The sequence below is a fragment of the Grampus griseus genome (assembly GCF_964374135.1).
Source record: "Grampus griseus genome assembly, chromosome: 5".
NCBI lineage: Eukaryota > Metazoa > Chordata > Mammalia > Artiodactyla > Delphinidae > Grampus > Grampus griseus.
The window spans coordinates 141,617,522-141,631,722 of NC_138998.1; the positions used below are offsets into that span (position 1 = coordinate 141,617,522).

General features: G+C 47.2%; 1 protein-coding gene across 2 annotated transcripts in view; it reads left to right on the forward strand.

The window, feature by feature from the left end:
- Positions 1-3,879: 3,879 nt before the first annotated feature.
- AGPAT3 (1-acylglycerol-3-phosphate O-acyltransferase 3) overlaps positions 3,880-14,201 on the forward strand; it is a 70,533-nt gene continuing 60,211 nt past the window's right edge. The window contains exons 1-2 of one of the 2 annotated variants that reach the window (XM_082654449.1): positions 3,880-3,943; positions 7,292-7,472. The gene's annotated coding sequence lies outside the window, so the exon portion shown is untranslated. The remainder of the gene's footprint in view (positions 3,944-7,291; positions 7,473-14,201) is intronic. The other variant, XM_082654448.1, reaches the window with a different exon arrangement.

Genomic DNA, 14,201 nt, shown 5'->3' on the forward strand with positions numbered 1-14,201 from the left:
GGGCAACCATTAAAAAAACAACAAAGTGGTATAGCTAATAAACTAATAATGGAAATAAAATGGAATCTTAAAAAAATCCCTAATCCAGAAGAAGACAGAAAAAAGAGAAAATGAAACAAACAAATCCAAATAGGACAGATAGAACGATAATAGATTTAATCCCAACCATATCAATAATCACATCAAATATGGACGGCCTGAAAACTCCAATTAAAAGGCAGCTTGTCAGAGTGTCAGAGCAGATAGAAAAGATTAGGTAAACGTGCTTTCCACATTAAATATAAAGACAGAGATAGGTTAAAAGTAAAGGGTTGGAGAGATAGATACCATGCCAACGTGAATCACAGGATAGCCCAAGTGGATATATTAAAATCAGACACGTTATATTTCAGGACAAGAAATATTGCCAGGGAAGAGAATGTCTCCTCATAGTGATAAAAGGGGTCGGGTCATCAAGAGAACGTAATATATTGAATATATGTGCGCTTAACAAGAGCTTCAAAATACATACTGCAAAAACTGATAGAACTGAAAGGAGAATTAGACAAACCCACAATCACAGCGGGAGATTTCAACACTCCTCTTTCAATAACTGACAGAACAAATAGAAAATCAGTAAAGACAGAGAAGACTTGAACACCATCAGTCAGCTTGACTTGACTGGTGTTGATAGAACACCCATCCAGCAACAGCAGGGCACATCTTCTTTGCAAGTACCCACGGAGCTTTCACCAAAAAGCTTAGACCAAATTCTGGCCCATGAAAATAACCTCAGTAATTGAAACCATATAAAGTATTTTCTGTGATCAACAGAGAATTAAACTAGAAGTCAGTAATTGAAAGATATCTGGAAAAATCCTCCAATATTTGAAAACTCAATAAAGACACCTTTAAATAGTCCATGGCCAAAGGAAAAGTCGCGAGGGAAGTTTGATAACATTATGAACTGAGTGGGAGTTAAAACATAAGGTACCAGAATTTGTGGAGTGCAGGGAAAATAGTGCTTAGGCGTCTATAGCATTAAATGATCATATTAGAACATAAAGCAGTCCTCAAATCAATGATTTAAGCTTCAACCTTAAGAAAAAGTAAACAAAGGAAAGAAATAACAAAGAGCAAAAATCAATGAGATAGAAAACAAACAGTAGAAAAATATCAATGAAACCGAAAGTTGGTTCTTTGAAAGAATCATTAAAATTGGTAAACCTCTAGTTAGACTGATCAGGAAAAAAAAGAGAGAAGAAAAACTACCAAAATCAGAACTGAGAGGGGAAGAGTCACTAGAGATCCTAAGGGAATATTCTGCAATGCTCCATGCCACAGATGAGAGGGACATATTCCTGGAGCAAAAGAAATCACTAAAACGTATTCAAGTCAAAATAGATAACCCAAATAACCCTGAATCTATCAAAAAATGCAATTTGTATATAAAAACCTTCTAACAAAGAAAACTCTTGGCCCAGATGACATCGTTGATGAATTCTTTCAAACATTCAAGGAAGAAATAGTACCAGTTCTACACAAAGTCCTCCAGTAATTAGAGGAGGAGGGAACACTTAGCTCATTTTATGAGGCCAGCATCGCCCTGGTACCCAAACCACACAGGTATGGACCGATATCCATCCTGAACAAAATCCTGCCTGAATTAGAAATGTTTAGCAAATCAAACCCAGCGATATGTAAAAAGTCTAGTGCACCATAACCAAGTGAGATTTATCCCAGGAATGCAAAGTTGGTTTGACATTCAAAATCAGTCATTATAATTCACTTTATTAACAGACAAAAAAGAAAACCATATGACTATCTCAGTGGTGCAAAAAAAAAAAAAAAAAAGGCATTTACTACTCATTTGTGGTAAAAAAAAAAAAAAAATCTCTCAGCAAACTAGAAGTCGATGGCCTCAGTCTAATAAAGGGCATCTATGAAAAACCTACAGCTAACATCCTACATAATGGTGAAAGACTGAAGCTTTCCTTCTATATTGGGAGCGAGGCAAGGACATCTGCTCTTATTCACCACTCTTATTCAACATTATACTAGAAGAATAAGGCAAGAAAAAGAAAGAAAAGACATACAGAAGGGGAAGAAAGAAGTAAAAATGTCTTTACTCACAGATGGCATGATGGCCTATGTGGAAAATCCTAAGAAATGCACAAAGTTACTAGAACCAGTAGGTGAGTTCGGTGAATTTACAGGACTCAAGGTCATTATAACAAAATTAATTTTATTTCTACATACTAGCACCGAATAGTTAAAAGCTGTAACAAAACACCATTTACAGTAGCATCAAAAATATGAAATTCTTAGGGATAAATATAACAAAATAGTGCCGAGAGAAATTAAAGCAGACCTAAATAAATGGGGAGCTATACCATGTTAATGGACCACAGGACCCAATGTTACTAAAATGCCAATTCTACCAAAACTGTTAAATAGATTCAGTGCAATCACAAACAAAATCCTGGCAAGGCTTTTTGTAGAAACTTACAAGCTTATTCTAAAATTTACGTTGGAAATCTAAGGACCTAGGAGAGCTCCAATAATTTTGAAGAGGCAAAGAAAAGAGTGCCTGGCTTTAAGACTTCCTCTGCTTCTGTGGTAATGTAGACGTTGTGGAACGGCAAAAAGATATACGTGCAGATCATTGGAACGGAGTAGATTCCAGAAACTGACCCACACATTTATAGTAGATTGATTTCCAACAGAAGTTTCAACATAATTCAATGGGGAAGTGATAGTATTTTCAACAGCTGGTGCCAGGACTATTGGACAGCTATGTGCAAAAACAGTGAACCTTCGCCCAACTTCATCCCATATTAAAAAATTAACTCAGAATGGTCTGGTCGCCCAGACCTAAATATGAAAGCTAAAGCTATAAGGTTTACAGAAGAAAAAAAACGTTGTATTTGCATATACAGTGTAATATCCTTCAGCCTTGAAAGCAAAGTTATGACACATGCTACGACGCGAATGAACCTTGAGGACATTATGTTCAGTGAAGTAAGCCAGACATAAAAGGACAACTACTGTGTGATCCACTTACACGAGGTCCCTGGAGGAGTCAGATTCGTAGGGACAGACAGCAGGACAACAGTGGGGGCCGGGGCCCGGGGAGGGGATGGGAGGGAGTGTTTCATGGGGACAGAGTTTCAGTTTGGGAAGATGGAAAGTTCTGTGGATGGACAGTGTTGATGGCTCCCCAACAGTGTGAATGGACTTAACCCCACTGAACTGTGACCACTGTAAAATGGTTTAAATGGGGATTTGTGTGTGTATTTTACCACAGTTCAAAACAAACAAAAACAAGGACTAAAATTAGCCAGTCGGCCTGGGTTTGGCTTTATCAATGGCAGACTGGGCTGGCCTGGCGGGAGCCCCTCCTGCAGGCTTAGTGGGTTTGGGAGGGAGGAGAGTGCAGGCGAGGTCGGCACAGTGGCTGTCCTGGGAACGGGAGCCTCAGCGCCCAGAGGGGCCGGGAGGCCTGGAGGCTGTTCTGCGTCTTGTCCATCCATCCAGGAGGTGACCTACCTTCCGCTGTTCGTGCGAGCCTGCAGGCGAGGTTGAAATTGCTTCGCGGTCCGTCCTGGGGTGTGGTCTCTGCATCTCTGCGGTTTGTTCATTTATGGTCCATCTGTTGGGCCTCCTTATCAGGCGGGGGGAAGTAACAGCACTTGGAAAGGCCTGATAGGCTGTGTCCCTGGTGTTTGCTTAAGTTAGTAGACCATTCAGGTCATCGGGACCTGAATCAAGTTCATTCATAACTGTCTGCTTCCCTGATGTGCAGTCTTTTTGATTTTAAAGTAACTGCGCGTAGTTTATTCACGGAGTATTTTTCCAGTCCTGCCTAAGTACATTTCTGTTTGTCTTTAACTCTCAGGCCTTCAAGTTGGAAGCCTCTGAGGACGATTGCTCACCCCACTGACCCTGCTGACCCTGGGCCACGGTGAGTCAGGAGAGGGGGGCACCTGACGCTTGAGCCGCGTGCGTGTGTGCGTGCGTGTGTGTGTATGTGCGTGCGTGCTCCCTGGAGCAGCCCTGGAGTGGGTCCTGCCCCAGTGGTCTGGACCTGGCTCTGTCGGCAGACACAGAAGTCTATCGCCTTGAGAGCCGGACTCGCTGATCCAGCTTCAGTGACATTGAAGGGACCGAGCAGGGCACAGCCGGACCTTAACACGTTGTTGGATTTTCTTAAAGGGGTATACACTTTAAAGTTTTCTTACAGGCAAAGGATATTTATTATAATCAGAATACAAATGAAAAAGTCCCGGTAACGCGGTTCCCCTTCTGTTTCTTCCTGGAGGGATGAGTGAAGGGGCCAAGCTAAAACTGCTGCTGGGTGGAGGACATCTCGGGAAGTGAAGAATGGGCGTCCCCCTAGCAGAGCTGGACCCAGCTTTTGTTAGCAGACCTGGAAGTCCGTGAGTCTTTTGGAGATGGACATAGCTGTCCAGCCTAGTCGTCCAGGGCTGGACTGTGACCCGGAGGTCAGGGAGCATGTTTGCCATCAGGATGTTCTGCTCCTGTAGGTAGCTCCTCTGGGAAGCCCAGTGGTAATCGGCAGCTGTGGCAGAGATCCCTGGTCAGTTGGCCTTGGTTCCTCTGGGGCTGAGGACAGAACCTGGCCGCAGAGTGACCGCCAGTGACCCGGCCCTCTCCCGTGCTCCCGTGTCCTGGCTTCGGGCCATCCAGGACCTGCCTTTCAGGCTCCAAGCTGACCTCACCTTCTGCGCGCAGACACGTTCTCGGGGATCTGCCGTGTTAGGTGACTGAGTGACGGGTTCCTTTTGTATTAATCCAGCCTTGACCAGAAGGCCTCCCCCTGCCATTTCTTCTTTGGACCCAGGAGACATCTGTCACTTCAAGTGCTTTCTGCAGAGAGTGAATCCAGCCATTAGGTTTGGAAGTTTACAAGTTTCACTGCGGGATCCCAACTCTGGGTGGGCACAGGCAGTTTCCCCTCATGTGTAATAGTTACACGGTGTTCTGATAGTGACTGGCCTAGCGGGTTAAGAACAAGCTCTGGGGATGTGAATAGGATGAACGCAAGCCAGTGTCAGTCGCATACTTTTTATATTCATAGTCATGACTTACTGAAAATAATGTTGCTTAAATGTATGACTGGAGCACTGCAGTTAAAACTACTTTGTTTAGTGTCTCTTTATAATTAAGTATTTTATTATGAGCGCTTATTGGATAACTGGAAATATAAATGACTACATGGCAGCTCTCAGCTACCGCGTTCTCTGAGCACCTCATCTCCCGACATTCTCAATCAACAAAGGTTTATTTGCTTTTTTTGCTCATTATTGATTGAGTACACAGCTTGTGGTTTTAGCTGTTAAATTGTTGCAAGCTTCTGTTCTGTGCAAAAGAATATCAAACTACATCGTATCCTAAAGTTGAGCTCTCCATGTATTCCTTTCCTTTTATCATGTGGCCGTGGCTGAACTATACTTGGGGCTAAAAGGATTCTCTCCCTCATAACTGCCGCTGCCCAGGATGTGGCCTGCGAGGGCCGCGGGGACTGTGGGTGGCACCAAGAGCCTTCTGATGTGTGAAGCATGTCGCGTCGTACGCGGCAGGAATGTGTTGTCAACACTGGTTTGTTTCTGGAGGAGAGTGACCGGGGGCCCTGGTCATCAACCAGACCTCTCCCAGAAAGACGGGATTGGGGGAGGTTGGAGATGGGAATCAGTTTGCTCTCCCTCTTTTGTGGGGACGGGACCTCCAAGTTCTTTAGCAATTGAGGGCTGGGAAAAGGGACGGGGAGAAGAGTGGCAAGTTGGAGACATGCTTTTCAGCCCCGGGACAGTCAGATTTATAACCAAGCATCCAGCAAGATTAACTCAACATTTACAAAAATAAATGACTTTTCAGTTACGCATGTACGACTTACCATATTTTAGAGGCAGGAAAGATATAACCCCTCCGCCCAAGCTAGTAATCATCAGTATTGAAATTTAAAGCAAATCATTCGTTTGTGACTTGAACTGGCACCTCTCAAAAGATGTCCAAATGTCTAATAAACATCTGAAAAGGTGTGCAACTTAATTAGTCGTCAGAGAAATGGAAGTTACAAGCCACGATGTGGTTTGATGAGTGGAAGGATGAGCTGAGTGGACCAGGGTGGGGGCAGGGGGCTCATCCATCACTCTTTTTTTTTTTAACATTTATTTTATTTTTTAAAATTTATTTATTTTACTTTTGGCTGCTTTGGGTCTTCATTGCTGCACGCGGGCTTTCTCTGGTTGCGGCGAGCGGGGGCTACTCTTCGTTGCGGTGCGCAGGCTTCTCATTGTGGTGGCTTCTCTTGTTGGGAGCGCAGGCTCTAGGCGCACGGGCTTCAGTAGTCGTGGCGCACAGGCTCCGTAGTTGTGGCTCATGGGCTGTAGAACGCAGGCTCAGTAGTTATGGCTTGCAGGCTTAGTTGTTCCGCAGCATGTGGGATCTTCCTGGACCGGGGCTGTAACCCGTGTCTCCTGCACTGGCAGGTGGATTCTTAACCACTGCGCCACCAGGGAAGCCCCTCATCCATCACTCTTGTCATTGCTATTATGCATGTCGGCTCTGAGCTGAGCACTTAAAAATCCCTCACTGTTCAATTCTCTTCCTATAGTGCGGAACAAATGTTACTTGTGTTTTTCTGATGAGGACGCAGGCTCAGGATGAGTCCTTTGCCTGTGCTCACGAGTGGTCCCCTGGGGTTCAGCGCTCTGCTGTGCCCCGAGGGCAGGTGTATGTGGTCCTGTCCCTGCCGGCCCCTGGCACCCTGGTGGACACTTGTGCTGGTCGTCAGGTCCTGTGCCAGCCCTGCAGGATGTGCGGTTGCTGCCTGGGAGGGAGAGGCTAGGGGAGAAGCTGGGAGAGTGCTAGGACTTCGGCTGCGCGGACCCTTGGGCTCTGGGACCTGAGAACGCCCGCCTCCAATGTGGCCTCAAGGCAGCATGCTTAGTGGCTGGCTCTGTGGCCCCCTCACTGATGAATGGTAGAACAAGCAAAACATCTCTCCTACAGCTTATTGCAATTTTGGCTCCCACGAGTTTTCCATTAACTTTTCTTACAAGTTTAAGATGACTGGAAGGTTTTCCTTAGTCTTTCTTAGGTACTGATGCTGAAACAGTGCCTTTCCCTCCCCCGCTGTGGCCCACGTGGACTGCAGACTCAGAACTCAGTCCAGGGGGTGGGGGAAGGGGGGCAGGGGGAGGGGCTGCGAGGGCGGTCGAGGTGGGAGGACCCCGTGTGCAGCCCCCTGCATGGCCGTGTTTGAGGACGGGTTCTCTTTGCTCTAAAGGTGACACGAGGGGCTGAGCAAAGGGCTCAGACTCTGACGGGCCAAGTTGTGTCTGGAGGAGCCTGGTATCCTGCAGGGTAAGCTTTTTCCCTTAAGAAACAGTCTTAACAGTGTTCAGCGTAACTGTTTAGACTTCGTCACCACTGGAGAGACAGAAGGTTGGAGCTTTACAAGCAAGCAGGTAATTTTTTGTTAATATTTAAATTTTAATTTAAGAAGTGATACGTGCTTATAAAAATTAAACACAGAACCAAATCTAATAAGTAATCAAAATTCCATTCTTTACTCCATCCCAAATCCCACCCTTTTTCCTGGAGGGAAGCACGAAAAATGGCTTGTGGTTTATCCTTTCAGAGCTTGTCAAAACACACTTAAGAACACACGGGCACAGAGTTTCTAAAAATGTGTCTATGTGTCATGATATCCATCTGTGCAACTTAATTTTAACCTGCTTGAGGGTCTTTTACTACACATAGATCTACCTCATTTAAAAAGACTTAGCTTCCTCTTTCATGCATGTTCTAAAGAGCATGGCTGTATATACGTATACGTACACACACACGCACACGCTTTACAAGAAGTCTGGGTGATAGTGTCAGAACACATTTACCTGGTTATCAGTTTCTTAGAGCCAGAGTGTGCTTTTAAGACTTGAGATGTGTTTGTGTGTCTCAGAAAGCGTCATAACTAGCACACTCATTCTTGTATTGAGGGGCTGGGGGGAGGGGTTGGGTGAGTGCAGTGGGGACAGTCCTCTGGGAGGGTGACAATGGGCCTCCAGGCTCTGCAGTATCTGAGCGGCCCTGCCCAGCCCAGCTGCCTGACCTGCTGGAAGGTGGACTTTGCCCCCTGCCCGTGTGGAGTCTCTGGCTGGTGCTGTTTGTAAGTTGGAGGGGTGGGCGTGGGTAGGCTCTCCAGGGACAGTGGCCTGGGCCGGATTCCGTTTCCACCGAGGAGTGTCTGTTTTCTGGAACATTCCAGGCCGCGTTCCTGTCGTTGGTAGACATATAAAGGGTTGTGTGCACACGTGGTTACACGCACTTTATCGCCTGGTCACCAGTGTTCGGTAGCAAAGCCGGGTCCTTCGAGTATCTGAAGTGCAAGCACAGCAGAAGCAGAAACGGGCCGGGGCCTCCGTCTGGCTCTGCTTGGCCACGAGGCCACCGTGTCCCACAGACGCCGTCTGCCTGGCTGTTCCTCATCTCTCGGTGAATAGAACCGAAAGTGGGAGAATACGCCTGAGCCAGGCGCCGTGCCTGAGCGCCAGGACGCTTGCCGCCGGCTGGCCGGCTCTGCTCCACGGGGCCGGAGCGAGACGAGCGGGGATGGGCGTCCGGGGAAGCGCCTTCTGGAACCGCGAGTTCCCGCTGCCGCCTCGCGCACTTGGCTCTGGCCTTGACTGAGGTTGTTTCACACGGGCTTGTGTGTGAATTGAATTTAGGAAGCGTGTCCATGGAAACATGGAAACCCCAGGACCGAGGCAGGCGAGGGACAGTCCAGCTTGCACAGCCCAGCGCAGATGCTGGAGAGAGAGCTGGCCCATGAGCGCCTGTCAGGTCGCGCACGTGTGGCCCCTTCTCGGGTCTAGGGCTGCTGTGCTGTCTTCCTGGTTCCCCCAGCGACGTGAGCTTCTCTCGGGGGAGCTGCTGGCTGGGAGCAGACCCGGGAGGAGGGAGGCCCTGCCCCGCTGCCCACCTGCCGGAATCCTCACTGCCCCCTTGCTATCGCCAATAACCTGCCTCAAGAACTTCCTGGATTTTCTGTGTAGACAGTCATATCACCTACAAGTGACGAAAGCTGGTTTCCTTCTTTTTAACCCTGGTTTCTCTTCTTTCTTTTTTTTTTTTTTTTTTTGGCGGCATGCGGGCCTCTCACTGCTGTGGCCTCTCCCGTTGCGGAGCACAGGCTCCGGACGCGCAGGCTCAGCGGCCATGGCTCACGGGCCCAGCCGCTCCGCGGCACATGGGATCCTCCCGGACCGGGTCATGAACCCATGTCCCCCGTATCGGCAGGCGGACTCTCAACCACTGCGCCACCAGGGAGGCCCTCTCTTATTTCTTTCCTTGTCTTATCACCGTGGCTGCAGTGAGCTTTCTGGGGAGTCGGGGCCTTGAGGCCGGACGTCCTTAAACAGTTGTGGGAGGTGCTGAGCAACTTCAGCTGCTTTTCCCGAAGCTCATGAAATAATCGTGTTGTTTTTCTTCTTTTGTCTGTTGACAATCACTAGATGAATTGATTTTCTATGGTAGACCATTCCTGCGTCCTGGCATAAACCAGATTTGGTCACGATGTTTTGTTTTTAACTATGTGACCGGAATCGGTTTGCTAAGGTACATTTATTGAGAATGTCCGGTCTGTGTTCACGCATCTGATTGGCCTGTTAAGTAACGGCGTCTTGTCTTTTTCCTGATGTTTGCTGGATGCCTCTCGTGTTTCTCCATTAAGTAAACGCTGATTTGGAGTCTTAGATGTTATCACCTCACGGAGAAGTATATGGTGAGTGTCTCATCTTAGGGGGAAGCATATAATGAGTGTATGTAATAATTTTAAATTGTTCCTACTTTAATGAGTGTTCTCATCAGGGAGTGAGGTTAGATTTTGTTAAATTATCTGCCCAGAATTCTTTTTAAAGAAATATAATGGATTTTATTAATAGATTTCCTCCTGTCGAACCATCCTTGCATTCATGGAGCAGACCCCACTTGGTCATGGTGCATTAGCTTTTTAATGTGCTGTTAGAGTCTGTGTGCTAATTTTAAAGGAATTTTTGTATTTATATCCATAAGTAAAGAGCAGTGGGTCTGAAAATTTTGGTCTCTTTACACTCTTAAAAAATTATTGAGGACCCTAAGAAGCTTTTGTTTTTGTGGGTTATATCTACTGTGGTTCTCAGCTGGGGTGATCCTTCCCCCACCCAAGGGGACATTTGGCAACACCAGGAGATGCTTTTGGTTGACACAACTGGTGTGCTGGGGTGTCTCTACTGGCATCCAGTGGGTAGAAGTTAGGGACGCTGCCGAATATCCTACAATGCACAGGACTGTCCCCTGACAGAAGAGTATCTGGTCCCAAATGTCAATAGTGCCACAGCTGAGAAACCCTGCTCTTGATAGGTAATCGTTTAGAAATCAACACAGAACACTAAAAACTTTTATTTAATAATTCATTTAAAAGAGCAGCAATAGGGCTTCCCTGGTGGTGTAGCGGTTGAGAGTCCGCCTGCTGATGCAGGGGACACGGGTTCGTGCCCCGGTCCGGGAAGATCCCACATGCCGCGGAGCGGCTAAGCCCGTGAGCCATGGCCGCTGAGCCTGCGCGTCCAGAGCCTGTGCTCCGCAACGGGAGAGGCCACAGCAGTGAGAGGCCCGCGTACCGCAAAAAAAAAAAAAAAAAAAAAAAAAGAGCAGCAATAAACCCATTACATGTTAACATAAATAGCATTTTTTAATGAGGAAGAACTATATTTTCCAAAACTGAAAAAAAGTGTAATGAGGAGAGGGCCATTATTTTATATTTCTACAATGTAATTAATCTCTCGGGCATCTGACCTAATAGGAGACCCCTGAAATACCTGCTTCTGCATTCAGACTGTTTTACTGTGTTGTTTGGTGGAGCTATGCCATGAAAATTCTGCTTCCCCAAGTATGTGCTTGGAAAACAGATGACTCTCAGACTCCCCCCACCCCGCCCCGGGGTCCTCATATCACACTTGAGAGCTGTTGCTTTAGACGAGTCCCCCTCCTTCTGCTTTCACTCTCCCATTGTGGATTCAGCATCCCGCTTCCTTCACAAAAAGGCATTTGGAAATTTCCTTCCTTCTCTGTGTTCTGGAGAATGTTAGGTTGTGTCAAGATAATCTGTTCTTATAGGACTGAGTCATCTGGGTTTGGTATCTTTTCTTAGAGGTAACTCTGACAGACAACTCTTCTAATTCTATAAAACTAGGTCTGTTCAGACTTTCTATCTTTTCTGTGGTCACTGTTTCCGTAAATTTTTTTCCCTTAGAAAATTATCCATGTCAACCAAGTTTTCAGCTTTATTTGCATAGAGATGTACAGTTATTTCCGTGATTTTTAAAAAACTTTATTTTTTGATGGTTTTTCTCTTTTCTTATTTTATGTATTTTTATTGCCCTAGGGGGTGTATGTTTTATTAATTTTTTTGAACACGAGTTTTTAAAGATTTAACTATTATATGCTTTTTTTCCTAACGCATTGTTGCTTTTACCTTATTAATTCCTTCAGTTACTTTTGTAATTCTGAGTTTCTCAATTGGAGGCTTAACTCTCTTATTTTCATGCTCTCATTTCTAAAGATGTAAAGTATTTAATGTGATAAATTTTCCTCCAAGCACTGCTTTAGTTTTCGTTACGTTTTCTAGAAATTCTGCAGTTTGGGTTTCTACTTCCCCTGGAGAGGAGCGTCTAAGAGGAAAATATTCATGTTTGGGGCAGACGGTGGGGTGGGAAAGGCCTTTTCTGTCTCCTGATTTCTAGGCAATATTGTCTGTGTTTTAATTACTGTTTGAGATTTGTTGAAAATTTCTTTGTTGCTTAATTTATGGGCACTGTTCATGAATGTTTCTATGAGCAATTGAGAGAAAGTGTGTCTTCCCTTATCAAGTGCAGGATTGGCTACCTGTCCCAAAGATCCCCTTCATACATCTTGCTGCTGCGTCGTCTGTGGTCTCTCTTAGTTCCTGGCCACTGTTCTGTCTTGGATTAAAAGAGATGTACTAACACCTATTATTAGCATGCTTTGATTTGTTTCTATGGCATCCCTGTAATTTCTGCTTTATGAAAATTAAAGCTGCCTTATTTGGTACATAGATATTAAACTTACATCTTCCTTGAGAATTTTAGTTTCTAGAATGATCCGTAGTCCTGCTTTGTCTCATTAATTTCCCGTGCCTGATACTCTATTCTCTGATATCAAGATCTTGGACCCTGTTTTTTGGGCATTTCCCAGTATGTATTTATTCATTCTTTTCGACCCTGATGAATTGTTTGGGTTGAGGTTTTCTCTTGCACCTGGCAGAGCTGAATTTTTTTTCACAAGCCAGTTTGAAAATAGTTCCCTTTTGGTAGCTGAACTCAGCCCATTCGTATTGACTGATATGATCCATGTGTTCGGGTTAGTGCTGTCCCTATTTTGTGTATTTCAAGGGTAAATACAGGTAGAACGGTGCCCATACATAAACACACTCACTGGTTCTGTATGTGGGGTCTGTTCTCAGCCTTTCTGGTGTTGTGTTTTGTGTTTGGCAGTGCTGACCCGATAGAGGGGAAAGTACGTTTGGCCGTAGTGGTCACCTAATACGAGGAGCTTTATGTCAGATCCTGGGTCCCCTCCTTCTGGATAATGTCTGTTGTTTCTCTACTAGGAGTGACAGTAAGATGCCCTGACACCTCCCCTCCCCGCGGCGTTCCCCTGCCTGGCACCTGCTCCCGACGCCCCTGCACACGGGCTCCCCGTCGGTGTACCTGCTTCTGCCCGCCCCCCTCCCTCCCCCGCCTGCCCTGCTTGGTTGCCGTCCTGTCGGGTCCGCCGTCTCCACCTGGTCTTCTCTCTCCCCTGGAACACGCCAGAGCTCCTTCCGGTGGCCAGGGTGTGTCCTCCAGCCGCATGGTGGGCACCGGTTCAGAACCGCTTCCCCATGTGCCAGCCCCCTTCATGGCTTAGGGCCTCTCCGCTTCGAGTCTGCTTCTCCCTCTTGCTGTGCCACACCAGCGTTCTTCCCGTGGGTGTTTGTCTGCGCGTCTTTCCTTTGCCTTCGGTTTCTGTCTTTCTGTGACACCGCGTCTTAGCTTTGTGTGTCTCCTGTAAGTCTAGCAGACAGCTGGAGTTTCAGACTGCTCTCTACACGTGTCGTGATCAAGTGATATACTTGTTCATCACTGGTAATGAAGGGCTTTCTACGTCACTGTCATCACGTCATCATTATTCACCATCCTTTTCCTTTGCTTTCCTGCCTGTTCTTGAATTTAGCCTGTTAAATCTGTTCATTTGCTCCTCTCCGTGGAGTGCTACCCTTCTAATGCTAGGATGCCTGGAGACCGAGATAAAGGGCATCCGTGTCTCTATTTTCTTCCCAAATAGCGTGAAAACCTGAGAACCAGGATCTGGGCTCACGATGTTTTCACAGCCTCATTTCTGGGCACGTACAGCACCGTGCCGGGCGCTTGCACCTCTGCTCCCTCAGAGTCCCTGCCGTGGCCGGACAGGCTCTGGGCGTCGTCTGCAGACGAGGGACCGAGGGACCGGGAGCTCGGGGAAGTGATGCTGGAGCAGACGGCAGGATACATGGGCCCCGACTGTGTCCCTCCCTGCCCACTTCTCCTTTCCACCCCTGCCCTCCCCAGATGCTCGCCCTGCCTTTTTTTTTTTTTTTTTTTTTTTTTGGTTGCAGTATGAGGGCCTCTCACTGTTGTGGCCTCTCCCGTTGCAGAGCGCAGTCTCAGCGGCCATGGCTCACGGGCCCAGCCGCTCCGCGGCATGTGGGATCTTCCCGGACCGGGGCACGAACCCGCGTCCCTTGCATCGGCAGGCGGACTCTCAACCACTGCGCCACCAGGGAAGCCCCGGGCCTGCCTTTATATCCTGTTCGTTCTCTATCCCACATGCCCATACAGTTCTGATTGCAGCAGCCCAGCAGGTGCTGAAGTCCACGACCAACCGTGACCACCACATTCACCCTCGCCCGCACCCCCGAGCGTGGGGGCCCTTCCCAGGGCAGCTTCCCCCACCGGCTCATTCTTCTGTGGGCGTGTGTGTGTCCCCCTGTGGGAGGGTGGGGCTCAGGGCTGCCCGTCCCATCCTGGCTCTGTGATGCCAGGAACTTGGCTTTATCAGGGCTTTATCAGGGACCTCGGAGCAGCTCTGCTGTTTGGCCCCCAGCCCACAGCTTGTTT